General features: G+C 39.5%; 1 long non-coding RNA gene across 6 annotated transcripts in view; it reads left to right on the top strand.

Moving 5' to 3' along the window:
- Window positions 1-26,487, top strand: part of LOC103346061 (uncharacterized) — a 288,952-nt gene that overhangs the window by 176,830 nt on the left and 85,635 nt on the right. For 5 of the 6 annotated variants that reach the window (XR_011380324.1, XR_011380326.1, XR_011380321.1 and 2 more), the window contains 2 exons: window positions 22,701-22,761; window positions 25,706-25,875. This is a non-coding gene — a long non-coding RNA (uncharacterized lncRNA). The remainder of the gene's footprint in view (window positions 1-22,700; window positions 22,762-25,705; window positions 25,876-26,487) is intronic. The other variant, XR_011380327.1, reaches the window with a different exon arrangement.

The following is a 26,487-nucleotide window of genomic DNA, read 5'->3' as shown; positions in this document are numbered from 1 at the left end:
AAAGAAAAAAAAAAAAACAAAAACAAAGTAAATGAGCTTGTAGTTGAGTCATAGTTAAGATTATACAACTGTAATTTCTGAATCAATAGAAAGATTATAGACAACAAAATTATAATAATTTTATTTTCTTCCTGGAAAATGGAATTTGTATCTGTAACATATCCATTTACTATAAAAATTTATTCATATTTCCTTTTCTTTGTATATACTCACTTTTCTGACTCAATTCACTACTTATAGCCTTATTAAAATTTGTTTACATTTTTTTTTGAAGGAGAGAGAGAGATAGATCTTCTCTCCATTGATTCACTTCCCAAATGCCAGTAACATCTGGAGCAGGCCTGGGCCAAAACTGGGAGCCAGGAGCTCAGTCTGGGTCTCTCTTGTTGACACAAGAGACACAAGTATTTGAAATACCATCTGCTGCCTACCAGGGTGTGCAATAGCAGAAAGCTGGAATTAGAAGCAGAGCCAGGACGGAAATCCAAGCCCTCTGGAATGGGATGCAGGCATCCCAAGCAGCAACTTAACCATGCATCACTCACCTATCCTTATATATCATTCAAAAATAATTATAATAATTATCAATATGTTTAGCTATTGTGCTAAGGATCAATGGGGAGATCAATATTTTATTTCTCTTTTTTTAAATTCAGGAAAGCAAGACTTAGAGAGTATAAATAATTTTCATTGTGTAACATAACATATGAAAGGCAGAGTTAATTCTCAAATTCGCGTCAATGATTTCAAAGCCCGTGTTGTGTTCTAAACCATTTCTCAATACTACTGTTTTTATGTTTATTTCCCACATCTAGTTTACCAATTCCCAAATATCAGGGTATAGTACTATAAATCACAATACACTTTTTACCCAGCAGAAGTTCATTCTTCGTTTTAGAGATTTCTTCCTTAAGATTTCATTCAAAAATGTCAACTTGGGTATCATGTATTTTTATCTGAGTTAAACATTTTCTTTATATTTCAAGTTTCTATAAATTTCTTGTACATTCTTGACAATCCAGCAGATCAGTACACATTTGATACTTCCTTATTAATTCCTACTCCTTCAAAGTCACTATAGGGGTGACTTGCATAATATATCCCTGTCTATGATGAGGGAAAGATTGTTTCTGTTTATTGTAGTATCTTTTGCAAGGGAAGATAAAACATAGGTAATTTTTCTCTAGGCTATCAAAAATTCAATTTTCTTCTAAACATGGAGTAAAGCGAATCAACTTTTCTCACAAATACTTTTCCTCATGATCTGTATGTTTTCTACATACAGATCTTTGTAATGCATCTTTGTATGAGTGGACATAAAGACTCAGTGTTGTCACCAATATTTCAATCATTCTAATGCTTAGAGCAATCAGTAGATATTTATTGAGCAAATATATGCATGAAAAAATTGTTTTCCTTTCTGTCAATCTGAAAAAAATTTCCATTGAAATACTTTCTGTTCTCTTGCTGAGAATATTAAAATTCAAAAATTGAAAACTGGAGTGAATATATGTGTGCTCATTTAGTGTGTGTGTGGCAAGTGGCCTAGGTTTGCTTTGTTTATTTTGAATAGCTCATTTTGCAATTTTGTCATTGTATTGAAAACTAATGTCCCGCTCTTATATATAACAGAGATCACTTTTCAGTTAAATTTAAACACCTAAGAACAATTGTGTTTAATTACAGAGTTCAACCAATAGTATTAAGTAGGACAAAAAATACTAAAATGGATAAAGTATTAAGTTGTACATCAACAGTCAGGACAAGGGCTGATCAAGTCACTGTTTCTCATAATGTCCATTTCATTTCAACAGGTTTCCTTTTTGGTGCTCGGTTAAGTGATCCCTGTTAAATATAAGAGTGGGAATAAGAGAGGGAAGAGATGTACAATTTGGGACATGCTCAAGCTGACTTGCCCCAAATGGTAGAGTTAGAAACATGCCAGGGGATTCCAATTCAATCCCATCAAGGTGGCATGTACCAATGCCATCTCACTAGTCCAGGTAATCAATTTCTGTTCACAATTGATCATAATGATAGGACTAAGAGTCAAAGGGATCACATAAACAAAACTAGTGTCTGAAAATACTAACCGGTAGAATCAAAAAGGGAGAGAACGATCCAGCATGGGAAGCGGGATACACAGCAGACTCATAGAATGGCAGATATCCTAAACAGCACTCTGGCCTCAGAATCAGCCCTAAAGGCATTCCGATCTGGCTGAAGAGCCCATGAGAGTATTATAGGTATGGAAAGCCAAGACACTCTGAAAAAAAAAAAAAAAAAAAACCTAAATGAAAGATCTCCATGAGTGAGATCCCAGTGGAAAGACCAGGTCATCAAAGAAGGAGGTACCTTTCTCTGAAGGGAGGAGAGAACTTCCACTTTGACTATGACCTTGTCTGAATAAGATCAGAGTCTGCATGCTCAAAAGGCTTCCATAGCCTTGGCAACTCATGACTAGAGCCTAGGGAGATTTCTGACGCCATAAACAATAGTGTCAACTTGTTAAGTCAACAGCAGGAGTCACTGTGCACTTACTCCTCATGTAGGATCTCTGTCCTTAATGTGTTGTACTCTGTGAATTAATGCTATAACTAGTACTCAAACAGTATTTTTCACTTTGTGTTTCTATGGGGGTGCAAACTGTTGAAATCTTTACTTAATATATGCTAAACTGATCTTCTGTATATAAAGAGAATTGAAAATGAATCTTGATGTGAATGGAATGGGAGAGGGAGTGGGAAAGGGGAGGGTTGCGGGTGGGAGGGAAGTTATGGGGGGGGATGCCATTGTAATCCATAATCTGTATTTTGGAAATTTATATTTATTAAATAAAGTTTTAAAAAAGTGCCTTGTAAAAAAATAAAAAAAAGAAAAAAGAAAACTGATGTCAAAAGTTTTGATTTCAAAATGACTGAAATGCGCAACTCAACGCAAAAGCAAACAACTAAATTAAAAAAAAAATGGGAAACTAAAACAGTCCATCTCATGGAAAGAGAAAGTAGATTAGTGAGCATTAGAGTCTACAAGGGCAGAGTGGTGGTTGGGGGAAGATAATTGGTACTAAAAAGCAATAAGAAAGGAGAAGTTAATTCTGGTGTTCTGTACTACAGTAGAGTAACTATAGCTTATAATCTGTGATATTTTTCCTAAATAACCAGATAAGATCAAGGATTTCCAAACATAGAAATGATAAAAGTTGGAGGAGATAGTTTGATTTGTATACGTGTATTGAGTTATTACATTATATCCCACAAATATGTGCAAATGTGTAAATTATGTCTAAAAATGGGCAAAGGACTTGAATAAACAATTCTAAAAAGAATATTTACTAATGGCCAGTAAGCACGTGAAAAATGTCAACATCATTAGTTGTTAAGATAATGCAAATCAATTTGCAATGAGCTACTACCTCAGACCTACTAGGATCACTATGATAAAATGAATTTCAAAACATCTTTCACCTAAATAAACTTGGCTTTTAGTAGCATTATTTCCATGAGTTTTTTGAGATACTCTCTTATTTCTGGTGAGTTGCTGCCTGTTGAATGCCATTTGCTGAGTTTATCAAATATCATCCCTGTTTTGGAACCCAGAAGAATTAAATCTTTACGATGCTGGTCTTTCATCTTACCCTCAAAATGTACCTTCAGATTAGGAGGTGCCTTGTTCCTGTGTCCCACCATACCCAACCTGGGATTTAGGGTATCAAGTTTTTTTTTTTTTTTTTTTTTTTTTTTTTTTTTTTTTTAGTTTTTGACAGGCAGAGTAGATAGAGAGAAAGAGAGACAGAGACTGAGAGAAAGGTCTTCCTTTTGCCATTGGTTCACCCTCCAATGGCAAAAGGAAGACCTTTCTTGCCACGGCTGGCACATTGCGCTGATCTGATGGCAGGAGCCGGGTACTTTCTCCTAGTCTCCCATGTGGGTGCAGGGCCCAAGCACTTGGGCCATCCTCCACTGCACTCCCGGGCCACAGCAGAGAGCTGGCCTGGAAGAGGGGCAACTGGGACAGAATCCGGCACCCCGACCGGGACTAAAACCCGGTGTGCTGGCACCACAGGTGGATGATTAGCCTATTGAGTTGCGGCACCAGCTGGGTATCAAGTTTTGATCTGCAATCTAAGTAGGGAGTTTTGTAAATCCCTTATGGTTTTATAGTCTTTACAGCAGGGAAAAAATACAGAAATGTGATTAGTCCATGCTAAGCATAATTTCTGCCTTTCCCTTATAACCAGCTGAGGACAAGGAGGAGTTTGAAGAACTTCACTTTAAAATCTTTGCCTGTCTATTCTTGTCACCAGGCAGAGATCCAATGTCTCTGATCAGCTTTTAAAAAATATTTTCAGTTCTCTTTGATTTGTGATTTCACAATTTAAATAGCTCTCAGATGTTAATTAAAAATTTCAGAGTCAAGCTATGTCTTAATGGTTTTACTTTGTAGTGGTTTTATTTTCTAAAAAATGTTTCCTTTGATCCCATCAGTTGAAATCCTGTGTTGGAAAATGAGTAAAGAATCAAACAAACAAGTAATAGTTGGAAGCTATTGTAATGGTTTCTTTTCTAGTGCATTTTGTTTTAAAGTTTGTATTTATTTATTTGAAAGGTGGAGTTACAGAGAGAAGAGAGAGAGAGAGGGGCAGATTCTCCATCTGCTGGTTCACTCCCCAACCCCCAAATGAAGATCCAAATCCAGGGGCAAAGACTTTCCTCCAGGTCTCCCACATGGGTGTAGGGGCCCAAGGGCTTGGACCACCTTCCGCTGCTTTCTCTAGCACTTCACCAGGGAGCTTGCCTGGAAGAGGAGCAGCTTGGACTGGAACGCGTGCCCAAGCCAGTGCCATGGGTAGTGGCTTTACCCACTACACCACAGTGTGGGCCCCTTCTAGTTCATTTTTTTTTTTTTTGAAACCATTCTAATTGAATGAGCCCGTTTACTAGTGAAAAGTAAAGATAGCATTCCAGAACGCCCATCTTTTTTGAGCTGGCAGTTTCCTTCCCCCAGACCCTTCCTGAAGCAGTGAGAAAACATCATGGACAGTGGGCAGAGTTAGGGGAGGTTAAGTTGTTTGGAGGAAGAAGAGGGTGGTAACAATGTGGTTAAATGGTAGGGCATAAAATAGTTTATGCCCAGCCTCCACCCAACTGACAGACCATTAGCTCACAACTCCAGGAACTGAAGTATTAAACAAACAAACAAACAAACAAACAACTTAGGATTTGAAACACACAAGAAAACTCCTCAGGAACAAAGGACAAAAACATCTATTCTTTTTCTTCCACCTTTTCTTAGCTGTGAGGCATGTCAATTGGTTGATTATTTACAGCTCTGAAGAATTGCAAGAGAAGTTTCTTATCCTTCTCAGACAAAAGGAACCAAGGGGAAGTTGGTATTAATGACAAAGGATTTTTTTCTCCTCTTCCTACATTCTACAGAAGATGTCAACAGATACTAACTTAGGGCAGGAAGTGTCCAGTTTCTGTTGTCCATCTTTTCCTTAACAAAAGATTACAGATTTTAAGCTTGAAACTTAGTTTTTCAGCTAAAAGACTAAATTTCCCAGCCTCCTTTTATAGTTGAATATGACCTGGGATCATGTTTCAAATAATTAATATAGTTAAAAGTATGGAGTAGAGGAGTATCAGATAAAGGTGATGAGCCTTTTTTCTTTTCTTCTATCCTTCTTCCTCAGCCTGAAATAAGGATACAGTGGCTGGAGTTCCATCAGCTATCTTGGACCTTGAGAATAAGAATTAGACATTATTGATAGCAGAGAAGAATGTTGTAGGTTTCAAGTTTACTTAGTGTAATCACACTCCCCACCTTAGAATTGCTACTGTTACCGGTGAATGGCAGGGTTCTTGTCATGGAGCAAGAAAGAATTCAGGCTTGAGACAGAGAGTAGTGGAAAGTAAAAGTAGCAAAATTTATTAGGGAAGGGGCATCTGTAAGAACAGATGGGCACCTCTCCAGACAGGACCAGAGAGAGAGTGCCCAGTCGCTCAAACTGGGGGGAGGAGCGAGGTTACATGGTTGAGTGGAGAGATTATACCTGGGCAGGCAGGCAGGCGACTCTGCATAGAGGCGGAGGGCTCAGTGTGCAGTCTGGTTAAGGCGGGGTGGGGGGTAAGGAGATGGGTCTTTGTTTTCACACATCTCCTCCTGAAACAAAGGATTTTATGGATGTAAATATTAAGAAGCTCCTATCTGAGTTTTCCCCTGAAGGTATCAGACAGGAGGAAGCCTAGCTGGGGCCCTTCCTGAGTTTAGAGAAGAGTGAGCAAGACCCCCCTGGAGAATCAGGATCCAGAGCAGGGTATTTGAAATGCAGATACTGGGCTGCATCTGGGGGATTGTGGAAGATTGTCAGGCAGAAGGGGCAGGGACCCCCACCTGGCAGGTTATCTGGTAGGAGGGGGCAGGGCAGGATGCGAATACTGGGCTGCCCCTGAAATGTTATCAGGATGACTTTGAGATGCAGATGCATATGCTGAACATAGATGTCTTTTCTTTAGGCCTTTGTCACACACACATAAGCTCATATCTGACTTCCTACCTAACACTACCTCTAGACTTTTTTTTTTTTTTTAAAGATTCATTTATTTATTTGAAAGTCAGAGTTACACAGAGAGAGTAGAGGCAGAGAGAGAGAGAGAGAGAGACAGACAGACAGACAGACAGAGAGGGGTCTTCCATCCATTCACTCCCCAATTGGCCACAAAGGCCGGAGCTGCGCCCATCCAAAGCCAGGAGCCAGGAGCTTCTTCAGGTCACCCACACGGATGCAGGGGCCCAAGAACTTGGCCCATCTTCTACTGCTTTCCCAGGCCATAGCAAAGAGCTGGATCAGAAGTGGAGCAGCCGGGTCTTGAACGGGCACCCATATGGGATGCCAGCGCTTTAGGTTAGGGCATTAACCCACTGTGCCACAGCGCCAGCCCCACCTCTACACTTTTTAATGTGAATGAGAAAATTCTAGCATGCTTAAACTATTTTGGATTTCTAAGTTATTCAGAACAAATTAATTCTAATTCAACCTCCAATTTTACTTCTGGTCGAACTTTTATATTTTCTCTGTTTTTATAGCTTCATATTTTAAATTTATTCAATAACTATTCATTGAATATCTACTATGCACCTAACATTGTACAAGGCATTGTATATTTAGTGGTTAGCAAAATATAGTTTATATCATCTGAAGCTTATAGTCTAATGATAGAGAGCAACAATAAAGCATGCAAAATACTCTTTTGTTTCCTATTTTTACTGACTTTTCCCCATTCCTGATCATCTTGAATTGTGAAGTCTATATAGCCTTCAATTTATGTCTTAAAGTTAGAGAAAGAAGTCATATAACTTCACAATTTCATGGGATATAAGCCCACTGGCACATTTGACTTTCAAAATAAGAACTCTTTGACTCTGGCTGCTTAACTTTCCAGCCACATAAAATTTTAGAAAATCCTATATGAAATTCTAATTTTAGCAGCTAACATGTCTTCAATTTGAGGACTGTCTTCCCTAGTATAGTGAGGGGTATTCACACTTGTTCCTGTGTGTGTTTATGTGCAAAAACACATGCATGAATTTTGATTTCTTTGATGCCTTTGGTGATTTAGTAGTGCCAAGGTTTGCTTTTGTTTGCATACTGCCTCTGCTAAATATCCATATTTGTCCCTTAGTTGCTTTTTTGTTATGGGTTTCCTAATTGGATATCATCTAACTCACAGGTTGCCAGAATGATAGCCCAAGAATACTCTCTCACTCAAAGTATCTGTCAGGAGCGTAGCAGCCGCTATGGCCCCTGTCCTCTTAATCCATGCTGTGGGGCTTTGGTGCCATGGGAGATACACAGAAGACAGCTCTGCCTAACATATGGATTTGTTTGCTTGTTCTTTCTCACTGATGCTGTAATTTTGGGTGGGTGCGGGTGCCTTCTCTGGAACTCCTCGTTCCCTAGGTTTATTTAATCCTTTCCAGATCTGCCCTTGGATCTCAGACTTTCTTCACTCACCCTTCTTCTCCTACACTGCCCTGCCTTCTGTTTTACTGGTGCTGCCCATGATGGTGATTACTTGTCTGTTGGACTGGATAGTAGCCAAGGCTTCCAAAGCATAATTTTCTTTTTACCAAATCCCTAGTCTGTCTGCCCTCTAAAAGAGCAGTACTTGAACAGATGCTCTATGTTTGAGTGACATCTTTTATTTAGCCGAAGGGTATTTTTGGTCATTGTATCATTATTTTTGGGTCCATGGTTTTAATAATTCATTTATCTAAGGATGACTTCAGAAACATCATTATAGATCAATGAGTAAAATTCTAAGAATGTTTCCTTTCTAAATAGCTAGTTTCCAGAGATTGGAAACAATATCTTGACCATGAAAACAACCTAAGAGAGAATAGTTGGAGTTTATCTTAAATACAGAAAATGATCTATTGACTTCAAGAAGTTTAGCTGTTGCTGAAACAATCTGAGAGAACCACTGGCACTGGGCTCATTCAATTCAAGTAATGATAAATTTCAGTTATTGGCACAAACATTAAGTATCTTGATGTGTAGAGCCACAGTCTGATAATATTGCTAAGTTTGGGTTCATTATGGCAAGATATTGAGAAATCTATGAAATTTATAATATGTTAGGACAATATGATGAGTCACTTAATTGATGAAAAATCCATCTCCTTTGAATCATGCTATGAAAACTTGTAGGTGAAAAAAAGAGCCCCAAATTCAGGACAGATGGGTGGAAACTTCAGAGGCAAACACTGATTAGGCTATAACAATTCTTTCAAAATATCAATCTCCTCTCTTGGAGTGGCAGCAGTTGTCAGTTCTTGCTTTCTCTAATTTGTGTAAGCAGTTTTAGAGATGCAGAAGGCTTTGGTCATCAGGAATAGGAAATTGAGAGCTGCCAAATAGAAAATCTACATACACCCATCCCAATTCTCCCAGTCCTTATCAGTGCACAGGAGAAGCAGTGGTATGAAAATAAGACTTTGAGTCAGATTTACTGATTAAAATGATTGAGGTGGTATGCAATTCTGGATGCTACTTATGGTGTATGTGCCATGTTCTCTCTCTAATGGTAATGTTCAATACTGTGCCTGATCTCAGTTTTTTTCCTTCACTATCACCTCTTATTTATTTTTCTACTCATTATGGCCCATATATCCCTGCTTTTTTACATGCCCGATTATTTTCACTGGATGCTAGATATTGTGAATTTCACCTTACTGAGTACAGGATGTTTTTAAACTTGCATTCCTGTAGATATCGCTGGATTTGATTACTTGCGAACAGGCTATTCCTTTTGGATGTGGTGGACCAGAGCAGCCACTAGCCTGGGATATTTAGCCTACTGTGGAGACACTTCCCTTCTGAATATTCTACCCAGTGCCTCTGAATGATGAGGCTTTCCTACTTTGACCAGTGAGCCGAAATGATTTCTAGTTCTGTGAGCACCATAGTGCTCCCCCTGAGCTTTTTAGGTGGTCCTTTCCTTGGTCCTGTGTAGTTTCTTCGCTTGCATGTACTTAGCTGAAGACACAAGGGTGATGCTTTGCTAATCTCTGAAGTTCTGTCTCTGTGCAGTTCTCTCCTCCCTGGTATTGTGCCCTATGAGCACTGGCTGTCTTATACTCCCCAGTCAGCTTCATTTCCTCTAGTATCTAGTGTCTGGATTTCCCCTCCTGTACTTGCAGCCTGACAACTCTCCAGGCAATAACATGCAATTCTCTATAGGACTCACCTGATTTGTTTCTCTGTCTCAGGGGTCATTGTCCTGTGTCATCTGATGTCCAGGGTCTGGAAGCTATCTTTATAAATGTAAATATAAACACATAAACACTGGAGAGGGAAATCCAGTCTCTTTATCCCATCTCATCCCAAAGCAGGAGTCCCATTGTTTCTTCTGCTACAGCAAGTGCATTCCCTGAACAGGATCTGTACACTGAACAGTGGTCTTTGCTTCAGGGTGACTGCTATCAGACAGGAAGGATTAATGTGGCCACTCATTCCCAGTATAAACTCAACTTATATTTGTGAAATCCTGCTGTTAACACTGGATTCATATCCTCTCTGAGTCATGGTCTCACATTGCACCCCGAGAAGATTTGTTCTTTGGTTCATTCTTTCATTCACATTTTCATTAACTATTGACTAAGTGTCTTTTTACTTAATTATACCATGAAAATCACTTAATTGCTGGAGAATGGCAGGAAATCAGACAGACATGGTGACTTCCTTCTGAGAGCCCACCTTATAGTTGGGCAGAGCAGCAGATAATGGTCTCTGTGGCTAATTGGGACAGATGCTATGAAGGAAGAATGTTGAATGGTACTGTGAAAGCACATTAAGTGGGGATCTGATCTCAGCTGGGCATCAGAAAGGTTTTCCTGTGGAGGTGACATATAAATTGGGACTTGCTAAGGGAAAATTGTAAGATAATTGCCTCTGTTTTTTCACTAAAAAGCCTACAATATTCTGAAAAAATTTTCCTGAGCATTTGACATGAACTCCAGTGTCTGCTAATGAAAATATTTCTCATTTTGTATACAAGATCTCAACTGAAGATACAGTAAAATGGAAAACTCACACCAAAACTTTACTAAATCATTATATATGGATTAGAAAATGATGTTTAAGATGTTAGCATTGTTTTATTTTGGACTATGGGACTCTAGATGATTTTTCTTTTTTCTGTTTTCTTCAAATTTTTCTGATGTGGACAGGCTTTTTTTATAATTATAAAAAATGAAAGCAAAGACAGATAGATAAGACATCTGGAGACTAATACAGTGCTATTTAGAGTAGGTGCATCAGTGAACTGATCCTTTAAGTTCTACATTGTGACCCTGTGTAGTTTCCAAAGACCCATTTGCAAGCGTCAGATGGACATTCTACTGAGCATTTAGAAACAAAGTTCAAAAGAGGCTTCTGCTTCCAATTTCTTTAAAGGCTAAGTTTCTTCTTTATACTGATCTTGAAGGTCATGGGCTTGGTGAGCTGTTGGTGAGCCTGATCATGGAGACTTAGCTCTGCACCCCAGTGTAGTTTCTTTGCTTGTGGAAATCATGGCAGCTGTGGTCCTGAGAGAATTGTGTGATAATGTCAAAGAGAAAAAAATGGGGAACAGTTCTGTGTATGCTGCTATTTTTAAGCTAAACTCTTTTCACAGTAGGAAAAATGATTTTCTAAGTCTGAAGCTTTTAAATGACATGGACATTCTGCAGATCTCTTGTAGTCCCAACCAGAGCAATATGAGGCCAATTTGAAGGTTTGAACTACATGTTTATTATTTGTGAAGGAAGTGATGGCTTTCTTGGATCATGCTAATTTAGCTTTATAAGGAAGTTTTATTGCTGTATAATTTAAATACAAAAGTGTATATATTTAATATGTATAATTTGATGAGTTTTGACACACACAAATCTATGAAACCTTTACTACAATCAAGATTATAAACATACCATCATTTCTATATTAATTAATTTTCTGTTACTACGATGAAATACCCAGACTGGATATTTTATAAGCAAAAGAGTTTTATTTATCTCACAGTTCTGAAGGTTCATGGAAATGACATCACCATCAGTTCTCCTCTTGTGAGGAGCTGGTGGGAACAACATCACAGTGATGGGAGCACTATGAGAGGCAGAGGTTACATGGGAATCAGGAAGACAGAGAGATACTGGGGTCTCATTAGCACTTCATTAATTTCTTCCTAGGTCAGCATCTCAGTGACCTAAAGACTTCCCACTCAGCCAAAACTCTTAAAGGTCATACCACTTCTTAACAATAACACAGTAGGGACATGCCTCCAACACAGGGACCTTTGGGAAAACACACAAAAATTGTACTCAAACCATAGCAATCTTCAGAAGTCCTCATGCCTTTTTTGTTTTCATAGTATTGTTAACCATAGGTGCTATATAGTATAGCAGATCTCTAGTATGTGTTCATTTTTTTATAGCTGAAACTTTATAGTCATTGGACAACAAGTCTACATTTCCTTCTTCCTCCAACTTCTGGCAACACCTTTATACTTTCTGCATCTATCATTTGACTATTTTAGATAACTCATATAAGTAGAATCATGAAGCATTTGTCCTTATGGGTCCGACTTGTTATCAACATTAGTTGCATTCATTTGATACAGCATTTGTAATTTATGGATGAGAATTGATTGGAATTACTTGGAAGTGGTTTGATAAATTCATGCATCTGAGTATATGATAGGTATTATTAATAGTAGACCAGTATATTTTTATTTGGTGGCTGAAAGGATATCAAAGAGTATGTCTTAAAGTGTAGAAAGCTTGTTGATATGAATGCCTAAAATGCTCACCATCAATTTTCGTAGATTATAAAACCCTTTCACACTGTGTGAGAATATGAATTAATATAGCAGTTATTGAAAACCGTATGATTTCTCCAAAAATGTAAAATGAAACTTCTATATGAACCAGCAATCTCACTGATGGGTATTGTATGAGAGAAATTAAATTGGTGTGTCAGAGAGATATCTGTACTCCCATATTCATTGCAACACTGTTCACAATAGCCAAGAAATGCTATCAGCCTAAGTGTCCATGAACAGATGAATGGATACAGAAAATGTGGCTTATTAAAAAATGGAACATTATTCAGCCATAAAAAGAATAGAATCCTGACATTTGTAGCAAAATTGAGGCAACTGGAGATCACTATGTCAAATGGAATAAGCCATATATGAAAACAGCAAATACTGTGAAATCTATAAGCATTGATTTCCTGGTGGTGAATACAATTGTGGTTATTAGGGTCTGAGGTGGAAGGTTTTGGTCAAATATTACAAAATTTTAGCTAGATAGGAAAAAATAAACATGATGACTATTATACAACAAGACTAGAGTTAAAAATAATATATTCTATTCTAGAAAAATGCTGAGTAGATTTTAAGTATCCTTTATTCTCACCACCAAAATAATAACTATGTGAGGTAGTGCATATTTTTTTTTTTTATTTTTGACAGGCAGAGAGAGAGAGTCAGAGAGAAAGGTCTTCCTTTCTGCTGTTGGTTCACCCTCCAGTGGCCGCTGCGGCCGGCTAGCTGCGGCTGGCACATCACGCTGATCTGAAGCCAGGAGCCAGGTGCTTTTCCTGGTCTCCCATGTGGGTGCAGGGCCCAAGGACTTGGGCCATCCTCCACTGCACTCCCGGGCCATAGCAGAGAGCTGGCCTGGAAGAGGGGCAACCGGGAAAGAATCCGGCACCCCGACCAGGACTAGAACCTGGTGTGCCGGCGCCGCAAGGCAGAGGATTAGCCTAGTGAGCCACGGCGCTGGCCCGAGGTAGTACATATGTTCAGTTGAGCTCAATTTGGCATAATCTACAAGGTATGTGTTTAAATAATTGTGTTGTATGTGATAAAAATGAGGGTGGATTAAAAATTCATGGAAAATATGCAGTGTTTTAATTCCATTTCACAAGCTTTTTGAAGTCTTGTTTATATAATTTTATTTAACAATTTTTGAAGATTCATTTATTTATTGAAAGGCAGCACTACAAAGAGAGAAAAAGAAAGAGGGAGAGATCTATCCACTGGTTCACTCCCAAATGGCTGCAAGGGCTGGGGCTAGGCTGTGTCAAAACCAGGAGCCAGAGCTGCTTCTGGGTCTCCTATGTGGGTGCAGGGGCCTAAAGACTTGGGTCTTGTTCCATTGCTTTTCCAGGCACATTAGCAGTGAGCTGGATCAAAACTGAGTAGACAGGACTTGAACCAGTGCCCATATGGGATCTCAGTACTGCAGGCATTGACTTTACCTGCTGTGCTACAGTGCTGGCCTCTTATTTATTAATTAAAAAGATAAAACATTAAAAGGAATAAATGTCAGTCTACCACTTGAAAAAAATCAAGAGGAAGATATCCCTTATGTAGTAAAGACTAGGTATGTCAATCAATGTCTTGGTTAATGATAAAACATTAGAGGCATATCCATTCAGATCAGAAATAAAACAATGGTGCCTATTGTTACTACTACCATTTGACATTATTCTATAAATTCTAGAGATTCAAGTATAATAATACAAAGAAATAAGATTTGTAGTTATGGGAAGAAAAGTGACAAAAGCTATTTGCAGGTGCTCTGATATAAATTTTTACCTAGAAACCCCAAGCAAATCTTTCTCTAATAAGTTTAGGAACTAAAAAAAATAAAAATAGAAAATCAATAGTTTTGATGATATATCAGTACCAACGAATTAGGGTATATAATAGAAAAAGATCTCCTTAGTAATTAAATCACAATTCGGTTTCTTAGTATCATATCTAATGTGTGCTGGGCTGAGTGCAAGCACGTAGAGTGAACGGAATACATTTGACCTCCACCAAGCTCTCATTATCCCATTGAGAACCATGTTTGTTTGGGCTGTGCTCCGTATGAGAGCCACTGACCTCATATCACTTTACTTAGTTATGATTGGAAGGAGGAGCAAGGAGAATACCAATTAGCAGGAAATGATGTCAGTTATGTGTTCTGGGAAGGATGCTGATTAGAAAGGGCAGCAAGTTAAGGCATCCCAAGCTCAGCAAAGAGATATGGAAAATTGTCTCTATCTGTATTGGACTGAGATGTTATGATTCTTCTATTGAGTCAGCACAGGACTGCTGATAGCTCGTAACAAAGCACCAGACTGGGGAATGAGCCTGCCTCCAAGGGCACACAGGAGACAAGACTTTTGTCCCTCCTCACGTGTAAATCAACAGACCTCCTCAAAGAGTAGCAAACATTTTCTGTGAGGCATTAAAGAATATTTTAGTAAATACTTGTGTATTTATGTCATTGACTCATTAATTAATTGAAAAATAAGTCTTAAAAAGGATTTAAATATTTATTTGAAAGGTAGAGTGACTGAGGGAGGCAGAGAGAGAACCACCCACTGGTTCACTCCTCAAGTGACAGCAACAGCGGGAGGAGTCCAGGCCAAAGCCAGGAACATGGAACTCCATCTGGGTCTCCCATGGAGGTGGCAGGGGCCCAAGCACTCGAGCCATCTTCCACTGCCTTTCCAACCGCACTAACAGGAAGCTGGACTGAAAGTGAAGCAGCTGGGACTTGAACCAACACTTCCGTATGGAATGTCAGTTTTGCCACAATGCCACCCAGAAAAACTACTCTGCTGGCCACTGTCACAAGTACATGGCAGAAAGTAATGGTAATGAACTCCATGATGCTTAGACTAACTGGGAAATATAATCAGTAAATAAATAAGAAAGTCTGTAATTTAAATTATGGAACTGGATATTCCATAAATGTAGGGCAACACCCAAGAATAACCCCAGGGATAATTGTATATTGCAAAATAGATAGTAAAAAGGCTACAACACAAAGGAATGATGAATGCTTGAAAAGACAGATATACTGTCACCTGATCTGTTCATTACATACTGCATATATATATTGGAGCTAAGAAATATGTACAATTAGTTTGTGTCAATTAAAAACAAAAAAATACACATTAAATAATAAAACCATACCACATGCTAAAAATAAAACAATAACCTTGAGAATGGGACCAGGATGAGATGTTTAAACAAAGACCGTAAGAGACACATACTGAGGCTTGAGGTTTGAGAAAGAGCCAGTCATCCAAAGAGCCAGGAGGCTGGTATTTCAAGAAGAGGAAACAACATGAGCAAAGCCCTGAATTCAAAAAGGGATGGAAGTGTTCCAGGAACAGAAAAGAAACCTATTTCATTAGAGATCAGTGGGCAAAGATGATAATGTTGCAAGATGAAACTGGAGACGTAAATGAATGTGGTGCTGTGGGGACCATATCAAACAGTTTGGATTTTATTTGAAATGTGATGAGGAGTCATTGATGGGTAATAGACAAAAGACTTACATTATCAGGCTTATGGTTTTCTAAAAAAAAAAAATGACTTTGGCCGCTGCATGCATTGATGGGCTGGAGAAGAGAGAGTGGAAATAGGGAGATCACTAAGGCCAGTATTGGTATAGCACCGGAGAGATGATAATGGCTGAAACTGACCTGCCAGCAATGGAGATGAGGGGAGACAACAGGTCCAGGCAACAACTTCACAACGGGAGCAAAAGAAATTCTTCAGGAGTATGTGTCCAAGTGAAAGGAGAAAAGAAATCAAGGCAGCTTCCTGGTTTCTGGTATGGTGAAGTGGCCAAGACTGGACAGGAAAAATTGAAGGGGAGGGAGCTCAAGGGTTCGGTTTTGAACGTAATAAATGTAAGAACGTTGTGTGACATCTAAGAGGACCTGTCAAGTAGGCAGTCAGCTGTAAGAGCCTGAACTCCAAAGAGAGGTTTAAGCTAAAGATATAAAAGGAGTTGTCAGCACGTCAATGGTTTAAGCCAGGGAAAGAAAGGAATCGCCCAGAACGGTGGTTCCAAACTGAACTACAATATTTACTGTATCTGTGTTGCACATCTATATACTATTATTTACTTAATGTTTTTTCTAGAAACCAATTTTTTTGCATCACAGCATTGTTTATTATGTGAATTTTTTATAATACAAACAAAAATACAGAAATGCAACATATGAATATAGCTAAATGCAGAATGGTGACTTTTTTTTTCTCTTCTCTTCAAGAGGCCATTTCCCCCATTTATAGTCAAATAAAGAGACTGCATATAGGTAGAAACAGGCTGGTCGTTAGCTTCACAATTATGCCTAGAAATTATCTATAAATGCATTTTCCCCCTGCTACTTACCATAAAGTGTAAAAAGGGAGTAAAAGGAAAGTTTCCCTGTTAGTTTCTACTATATGAAAGATGCTACCTTGCTACCTTTTATTTTAGCAGGGCCAATACATGGAAAATATCTAAATTAAAAATTATTTCAGAAATGAAGCAGTAATGAGATTCTGGCTAAAGTGGGCACTGAATGAGAATAATACATATTTAAAGAATCCAAAACAAGCAAAAAAAAAGTTGTTATAAAAAAGCTCTAGGTGCACTGTAAGCATATACGTTTCTAGAAACCAGTTAAAACCTTCACTTAAGTATCTACTTTAGCGTCTTCCAAAATAGTATTCTTGAAATCTTCTGCTTGATATGGTAGTTATTTTCTAGTTTAACATGTAATAAAATAAATCTATAACTACTTAAAGAAAAATGTTCACCTATGTGCCTTCTCAGATCAACCTTAATTCCACCAGGGAAATGCATATCGCATTTCAGGAAGTACTGACTGAAGAAGAGTGTTGAGAGAGAATATAAGAAAGCCTAGGACAGACTATTTAGAGTCTGAATATTTAGAGTTTGGGTGAAGGAAGATAAATCTGTAGAGTCTGCAAAGACTGAGCAGCAAGAGAGCAAGGCGTTAATAATGGGGTTGCAGTATGCTACTCAAAACTCGCTTCAGGACTGAGGGGCTTATTCCCCGACTCGAGAAATTGCCCTTAGCTGGGTAGAGCTATCTCACCCAGAGTCACACCCCTTCCTCAGGCGGCGGCTATATAAAATGATTATCCAGGGAGTCTAAAACTCTACCCTGTCACCACAACTCAGAACAACTTTTTTGAAGTGCCTTTTCTTTGAGTTGGCCACAGTCTTTGTGGTGATTGCCTTGCAAGTCCAGTGTCTCCTTCTGTCCCATTCTATTTTCTTGTTCCTTTTTTCTTTAAGATTTATGTATCAGTTTGAAAGACAGGGTTATAGAGAGGCAGAGGCAGAGACGGTGGTAGTGGGGAGAGATCTTCCATTTGCTGGCTCACTCCCCATATGGCAGCAATGGCCATGGCTGAGCCAGACCGAAGCCAGGAGCTTCTTCCAGGTCTCCCCCATGGATACAGGGATCCAAGTACTTCTGCTGCTTTCCCAGGCCAATAGCAGGGAGCTGGATTAGAAATGGAGCAGCCGGGGCTTGAACCAGCACCTATTTGGGATGCTGGTGCTGCAAGTGGTGACTTTACCCATTACACCACAGTGCTGGGCCCAGTATTCTTCCTTAGAAGCACTTCCTCATCAACTTCCTGCATGCTGATCTCTGTCTCAAAGTCAGCTTCCTGGGAAATACATTCTTCAGCAGGTGCTATATCAAAAGGCAAGAAGGGAAATTATTTCAGGGAAAAGGAGGAAGATTTGGATAAGCCCAGTGAGAAGCTCAACAATTATAAAAATGTACATTTTTGCCAAAATAATTTGGGTGTAGTTTGGAAGAGGAAAGAAACAATTTTAAGATCTAACTCAATAAATAAAATGAAAATATTTGAAAAGAAACTTTAACAAAAAATACTAAGATTTCCATTTCTCTAGAATCTAGATATTAAAAAGCATTGAATAGCTATGATAAGAGCTACAATAAGTCATACTGTATGATGTTGATGACAGACTAAAAACAGATTAAGGTAAATAAATAAAAATCTCAGAATAGGCCCAAATCTGTCTGTCTATATTTCTATCCATCCATTTATTTATCTATCTACACACAACACATACATACACACACACACATCCATATGCCTATGGGGAAATATGCACTATTCAGGGAGAAATTTGGGGCAGGCACTGTGCAGTTGGAACCTACATCCTATATTGGAGTGCAGGTTCAAGTCCCCACTGCTTCTCTTCTGACCCAGTTTCTCGCTAATGTTCATCCTGGGAGACAGCTGATGATGGCTCAAGTGCTTGGGCTCCTGCCACCCATATGGGAGATCCAGATTCAGCCTGGCCCAGCCCTGTCTGTTGCAGGTATTTAGGAGTGAATCAGCAAATGGAATCTTTCTCTTTTTCTCTATGGATCTCTCTCTCTCTCTCTCTCTCTCTCTCTCTCTGTCACTCTATGAAGTAAATATTTTTAAAATTAGAGTTTTCTGGCAAATAAATTAATATTTTTCAAGGGCATAGATATTTAAAGAGGAAAACAATTCAACCAATAGCAATTCATTTTATCTAGAGCAAAGTCGAAGAAAGAGGGTCTGTCAGGAAGTAAGTCCAAAGAGGTGGTAAGATCAAGAGCCCAACATATCGTGTAAAAGATTTTGGATTCTGTTAGAGCAGTGGCAAACCACACTGCTGTCCAATATGGTAGCTACTAACCCCCTGTGCCTCTACTGCATTTCAATGTGCATAGTCCAAATTGAGATACTCCACATAAAATATTTAATATAAAATTTCATATCGCACCTCATAATTTTCATATGGAAAAGTAAGTAATATATTGCATTAATAATTTTCATATTAATTGTGTTGTTAATTTCATCTATATATTTTAATTTGGCTACTTGAAAATTTAATATTATATATAGGGCTCACATTTTTAGATCATATTTGTTTCTATTGGACAGGGTTGACATGAGGGCATCAAACCAGGAAACGGCATGATTAATTTTGCATTTTAAAAGTAGTCTCCTAATTTCAGTGTGTCATTTTCAAATCTGACACAAGCTGAGTTCTGGATCTTCACTTCTGCCTCTCTGTTCTTTTACCATCCCTATGCAATGGCCTTCCTTCCTACCACATTATCTTTTTTATTTTTTATTATTATTTTTTTTTGACAGGCAGAGTTAGACAGTGAGAGAGACAGACAGAGAGAAAGGTCTTCCTTCCATTGGTTCACCCCCAAATGGCCGCTACAGCTGGGGCACTGTACCAATCCAAAGCCAGGAGTCAGGTGCTTCCTCCTGGTCTCCCATGCAGTTGCAGGGCCCAAGCACTTGGGCCATCCTCCACTGCCCTCCTGGGCCACAGCAGAGAGCTGGACTGGAAGAGGGGCAACCGGGACAGAATCTGGTACCCCAATCGGGACTAGAACCTGGGGTGCTGGCGCTGCAGGCGGAGGGTTAGCCAAGTGAGCCGCGGCGCCGGCCCACATTATCTTCTTAGGAAAGACAGTTTCTCGAAATGTAAGAGACTATTTGCATAGGATTTGGGAGATCATTTAATTGTATAATATAAGATTTTATCCCTTTGGGAAAGAAAGGCAAGTATGGAGATGGAAGATTGGAAGACAGAAACGTAGTACATGATGTGATATCACGTCAAGTTATTGGGTATACTACTTGTCTTCCTAGACCACTCCTACATAACCATCTTCTCATCTCAGAGAGTGCATCTGTGGTCCCAAGAGGCAACATCCTGCTTCTCTATCAACAGTGAATATGGCTCTCAAAAACTTTTCCTATCCATTTCTGCTATCAGCAGTGTCTTCCTTTTTCTTTTTCCAGAACTTTTTTTAGACCGTTTTTTTTTTTTTTAAGATTTATTTATTTATTTGAAAGTCAGAGATATACAGAGAGAAGGAGAGGCAGAGAGAGAGAGGTCTCCCATCCGCTAGTTCACTCCCCAATTGGCCGCAATGGCCAGAACTGAGAGGATCCGAAGCCAGGAGCTTCTTCTGGGTCTCTCATGCGGGTGCAGGGACCCAAGGACTTGGGCCATCTTCCACTGCTTTCCCAGGCCATAGCAGAGAGTTGGATCAGAAGTGGGGCAGGTGGGATTTGAACCGACGCCCATATGGGATGCCGGCACTGCAGGTGGCAGCTTTACCCACCACGCCACAGTGCCAGCTCCCATCAGCAGTGTCTTGAGCTAAGTCTGTGAGGTATCCCTGGAAAGGTTGCTTCATTAGCTTCAGGCATCCTCAGGATTTACAATCAGAGAGTTCAAGGACAACATACTTGGCTTGTTCTCTACCAGCTCTGGTCACAACCTTTCACTATAAGAATAAGTTTCAGGGGAATTTTGGAGGATTTGACATATGCTGGCGATAGTCAAGGAAGTTCAAAATCAATATGAAGTCTTAAGGACATCTGGCAAAATTTAGTCTCTGCTAGAGAAAATGCAGTGACTGAGCCATGGAGAACATTTCCTAATTGCTGTTGAATTTGAATCTACACTGCCTTCCAGGGCCCATTGCTATCAAACGGCTATGCTCATTACTAAAGGGCTGGGGGCGTGAAGGAAGAACTCACAGTGAGGGATCTTCAAAGCTAGGCAAGAGACCAGCACTACTATTTTCAAATTGGGGGTGGCAAATTTAAAAGCCTACAGGAGCCTGGCAGGAAATGTAAATGAAAGAAGTAGGCTGACTCTGAGAATGTGAGAGCACATGCCAAGTATTGCGAATGAGGCTATTACCATCCAGTTCCACGAATCTTCCCACTTTTTTTTGAGTTTTTTTTTTAAATTGAGATATAATTGACAAACAAAAATTGTGTATATTTAACATGAATATTATGATGTTTTGATATGTATTTACATCCTGAAATCATTCCTGCAATCAAGCTAATTCACATATTTATTAGCTCATAAGGTTACCACTGTGTGTATATGAATAAGCAAGAACTTCTCTGTCAGTAAATTTCAAGTACACAAAACATTGTTATTAATTATAATCACCTGTACATTAGGTCTCTGGAACTCCTTTTTTTTTTTTTTTTTTTTTGTAAGATTTATTTATTTGAAAGGCAGAGTTACAGAGAGGCAGAGGCAGAAAGAGAGAGAGGGAGAGGTCTTCCATCTGCTGGTTCACTCCCCAGATGGCCGCAATTGCCAGAGCTGCGCCGACCTGAAGCCAGGAGCCAGGAACAACTTCTGGGTCTCCCATGCAGGTGCAGGGGCCCAAGGACTTGGGCCATCTTCTATTGCTTTTCCCAGCCATAACAGAGAGCTGGATTGGAAATGGAGCAACTAGGACTAGAATTGGCACTCAAATGGGATGCTGGCACTGCAGGCAGTGGCTTTACTCACTACGCCACAGCACCAGCCTTTTTATTCTTATAAAGTGTGTACCCTTTGATCAATATCTCCCCTTTTCCTCTGGCTCCAAGTTAACCACCTGGTAACTAGCCCTAGTAACCACCATTTACTCTATTACTTTGAGTTTTTTTTCCAGAGAAGGTAGATATAGAGAAATTTGGTTTTATGAAAATTGCTTATTTTTATTTCTTATATCTTTTTATTTAAAAGATTTATTTATTTAGTGCTGGCACTGCTGCAGTGCTGACATTGTGTATGATGCTGGTTCAGTTCGTGTCCAGGCTGCTCCTCTTCCAATCCAGCTCTCTGCTTATGGCATGGAAAAGCAGTGGAAGATGGCCCAAGTACTTTGGCACTTGCACCTATGTGGGAGACACTGAAGAAGCTCCTGGCTCCTGGCTTTGTGTTGGCTCAGTTCTGTCTATTGTAGTCATTTGCAGAGTGAACCAGCAGGTGGAAGACCTTACTCTCTGCCTCTCCCTCTCTCTGTCTGTAACTAACTCTCAAATAAATAAATAAAATCTTAAAAAAGATTTATTCATTTTATTTGAATGTAAGAGTTACCGAGGGAGGGAAAGACACAGAGAGATCTTCCATCCACTGGTTCATCACCAGATGACCACAACAGCCAGATCTGGACGAGGTTGAAGCCAGGAGCCAGGAGCTTCATCTGGGTCTCCCATGTGGGTGGCAAGGACCCAAACTTTTGGGCCATCTTCCACTGGTTTTCCCAAGCCATTAGCAGGGAGCCACATAGGAAGTGGAGCAGCTGGGATATGGTCTGGCGCCCATATGGATTGCTGGTGTCACAGGCAATGGCTTTATCTGCTACACCACAATGTCAGCCCCTATTTCTTAGCTTTTTTGAAAAATTATTTCTTTAAAAGACAGACACACACACACAGAAAGTGGTGTGGGGGCGGGAGGAGAGAGAGAATGTTCCATTTTCTGTTTTATTCTCTAAATGCCCATAACAGCTGGAGCTGGATCTGGGCCAGACTGAAACCTGGAGTCCAGAACTCAACCCAGGCTTCTCATGTGAGTACCAAGGAGTCAAATACTTGAGCCATTATCTGCTGCCTTTCCAGAATACAAATTAGCAGGTAGAAGGATTGGATTGGAAGTGGAGCCAGGACTTGAACCAGGTACTTGAATGGGTATCCCCAGTGGCATCTCAACTGCCAAATGCAACCCCTCATTTGTTAAAAGGTTGAAAAGTAACTCACTAAATACACAGACTCATCCATGTACATGCTATTATGCAGGACCAACTGTGGACTCTCCTCTGCTTCATACTTAGGGACAGGCTAGGTTGTGTGGCTTAACTCAAACAGAAATTTCAAACCTGTAGTCTATATATCTATCACTGTTGTGCTGTGTTTTAAAAAAGTAACCATCAAAATGTTAGCATTAGTTTGGCTTTTGATAATAGATTTAAAAAAGCTAAGACAAGGCTGTTAGCAAGGACAAGAGGACTTCAGGTATGAAGGATGGGGAGCAGAGGAACAATCATTGGTAGACAAAGATAGTGACAATAAAATGTCTGGTAATAAAACAAAGAATGGAAAGGGTAGGTCAAGAAATTGTAAGCATGCTTTTCTCCAAGTCAGTTAGTGGATTGGGATTGACATTTATTTTTATGGAAATTGTTTTTTAACTCTATTGAGATCAATACACTGGGGCTTGCTAATTTGTGCATGACACAAAGAAGACAAAGTATTCTAAAACAGAGACTGACTTTCTTTACAGTTCACTGAAGGGCTCTTCCTGTTGAACTCCCGTGTCGTCCCTCTGGGAGTGAATGGCCACAGCCTTGCACACCAGGACAGTGCCTCCTCTCACAGTTCTCCGTGTAGGGGCCAGGGCAGGGGACTGAGGGTGCAGTATCTTGAGGACTGTGAAGCACCACGAAGAGCGTCCAAACCTCCTGCCTTTCTTTTCCTTTGTGCTTTGCTCAAGGGTATGTGGACACGAGGATGATCTTCTGGCCACAAATACTACTTGTTATTCAATTTTTGCATTAGTCAGCCTTTTGTTTCTTAAAATACCAGAGAACAATTTCTCTGGAAGGAAAAGCCTTATTTTAGTTTACAGTTTGAAAGCTACAGTTCAAGATGGGCGACTGTAGTAGTCTGGCATCTGACAGAGGCAGAGGGCTGGCAATTGTGAAACATGTGCAAAATGATCACATTGTGAGACAGGAAGCAGAGAGAGACGCAGGGAACACACTTAGCTTATATAACCAACTCTCTTTGGAGAACCACCTGCTGAGGGCAAGCCTCCCCCCACCCCGTGAACTATCTCTTAACAAGCCAACATTTTGGATGCCATAATTAGACCAAGTTATCCTTTAATGTAAGACTTTTGGATTTAAATGTCTGCATGAGTTTGCAGAGCCAAGTCCTGGTCAACCCATGCATGAGTCTGGGGATCCAAGTCCTGTATAATTAAAAATAGTTACTTGTAATTTGCTATTAATCCCAACCCTTTTCTGTATATTTAAAACAGGCTCTAACCAACTTAACAAATTTTTGATCGTCAGTAATTTACCTACCTGTGAATTCAGAGATGACCAAAATAACCAAAAAAGGATTCACTCACCAGGTACCAGTCTGTAGCAGTTACTGGATTCCTGGAAATCCAAACATAATGGAGTTACTCCCCTGTCTCAGAAGGTTCTCATTCTAGTGGCTGGGTATCTATTTAAGCAAGCTGAGATAGAGACATTGATTTTCATCTCCCATCTCATTCTTCCTCCCAATTTTAACACCCCACCAATCAGAACAACCCGTAGCATCATGGCTGGTGCTAGCTACATGTTTGTGCTTTTCAAGCCCTGACTTGAAATTAATTTAGTATTTGCCTCCCTACCACACCCCTAGGAGGTTCCATGAGGGTACAAAAATCTATATTTACAATAAAAATCCCCTGCAGGGATTCTTATGATCCCTCTGGCTCGAGCAGCTGGGATCCCACTCCTTTCTTAACTTTCCATCCCCAAAGTCTTGACTATTTCTCTTGTTATTGAAGTACCAGCCTCTGGGCCCGAAAATCATAACCGTGGCCCTGACACAAAGTTCTCTTCACAAAGACTTGTTCAAAGCCATGGAATGCTCTGGCTCTTTCATAATTGTAATAGATATTGAAATGAAGCACATTCTATTCTCTCCACAGGGAAAATTTTTTCTTTTTTGCCTTTCAGTTCAAAGACTTCTCCTGATACCATGATAGCATAATAATTTGCTTTTCTTTCCTATTTATGTATGCTTGTGGACACAAGCTCCTCTGTTTTTGTCCTTTTTCAATAAAAATTATTGACACAAACTTTACAATGAATGGCTCTGATATAACTGATTGTTCTCCTGTTGAGTAATAATACTCATAAAAAGAAATGGGAAGCACACGAGGAATCAGAGAGTGGGCAGAAATTGGAATTGTAGAGGGAAACTGTTTAGCATTTATAACTTCCATAAACTTAACCTTGTATTTGTGTCAGCTACTTTATAGTTTTCCAATTTACTTTTTAATTGAGTCCTTTTTTTTAGCCATGTTTGGAAGATATAACTCTAAGTCGTCTTTCAAAGCTGAACCACTTTAGTTCAGTTCAATTGATCTCTCCTTGTATTTATTATTCTTGTGCCCAACGTATATCATTTTCCATTTGGCCAACTGCAAATGCAATTTGCTGTGGATCAAGCCACTTACACAGCAGATCTGCATTCGTTAATATTTTATTTGGAGTGATCTTTTCTGTGTTGGCCATTTGCCCTGATCACTGCCACTTACCATATTGTTTAAGTTGTAAAGACAGAGAGGGTTACTCAAGTTAAGTGATTTACTTGTCAGGTTGTATAGTTTAACCATGTGAAGTGAGGCTGTTACTAGAGGATAAAAATCTGAGATAACTGAACAAACTCTGGTCATAGACTGCTGAAATACTCTTGAGAAATGTACAGCGTGATCTTTGATGCTTCCTTTTCAGTGTGGGCTCTTGCAAAGACACTGGTGCTGAGAGATCAGAGACCTGGAGCCGAGTGGCTCCGTTACCCACTCATTCTGTGACCCTGGACACTTGCTCTTTCTTTCTGCTTCATCTTGAAAAGATCAGAGAATGCTTTCCAGAGAGCAGTTTGAATCTCATTTTCTGGAAAGGTGAGTCACAGAAATGGTGAGATAGTAAATTTAAGCTCTTTTAAGACACTGGTTTTATGATAATTTGTTACACAGCAGCAGAAAACTAGTACAGGGAACAATTTAATAGATTATGACATACGAACACACTGGGGAAGCCATAAACAAAGTCCAAATCATGACCATCTTCATCTCTCTCCTAAATTTCCTTGTGTCCTTTTGTAAATCTGTCCCTCAAATCCTAGTCCTGATTTGCCCATTCCCGCACAAACATTCATCTACTACCCTTCGTTGTAAATTTGTATTTTCTAGGCTTATTAATAAGTGGGACCTTATGGTAAAAAAAATAAAAAAGGAAAGAAAAAAGAAAAATGGTTTAACCCACAAAGAGGGGAATCAAATGAATAGACATTGAGCCAAAGAAAGGGAGTCTTAGAAATCCATGAAAGGACACTTCAAGAAATTTGAGGTGAGGGCAAGCAAATAGGAGGTGGCTTAATTTAGAGTCATAGGCACTTAAATCTATTTAAAGAGAATGGGCATGTGTTATAATGAGTTTAATGTCCGCTCTTGCTAGTGTACTTCAGAGGACTACATGAGAAGACGAGTATATATGGAAGGAGTTTCCATTCA

This window comes from Oryctolagus cuniculus, chromosome 1, assembly GCF_964237555.1.
Source record: "Oryctolagus cuniculus chromosome 1, mOryCun1.1, whole genome shotgun sequence".
Classification (NCBI taxonomy): domain Eukaryota; kingdom Metazoa; phylum Chordata; class Mammalia; order Lagomorpha; family Leporidae; genus Oryctolagus; species Oryctolagus cuniculus.
The sequence above is the reverse complement of the archived record's forward strand: the minus strand, read 5'-3'. Positions and strand labels throughout refer to the sequence as shown.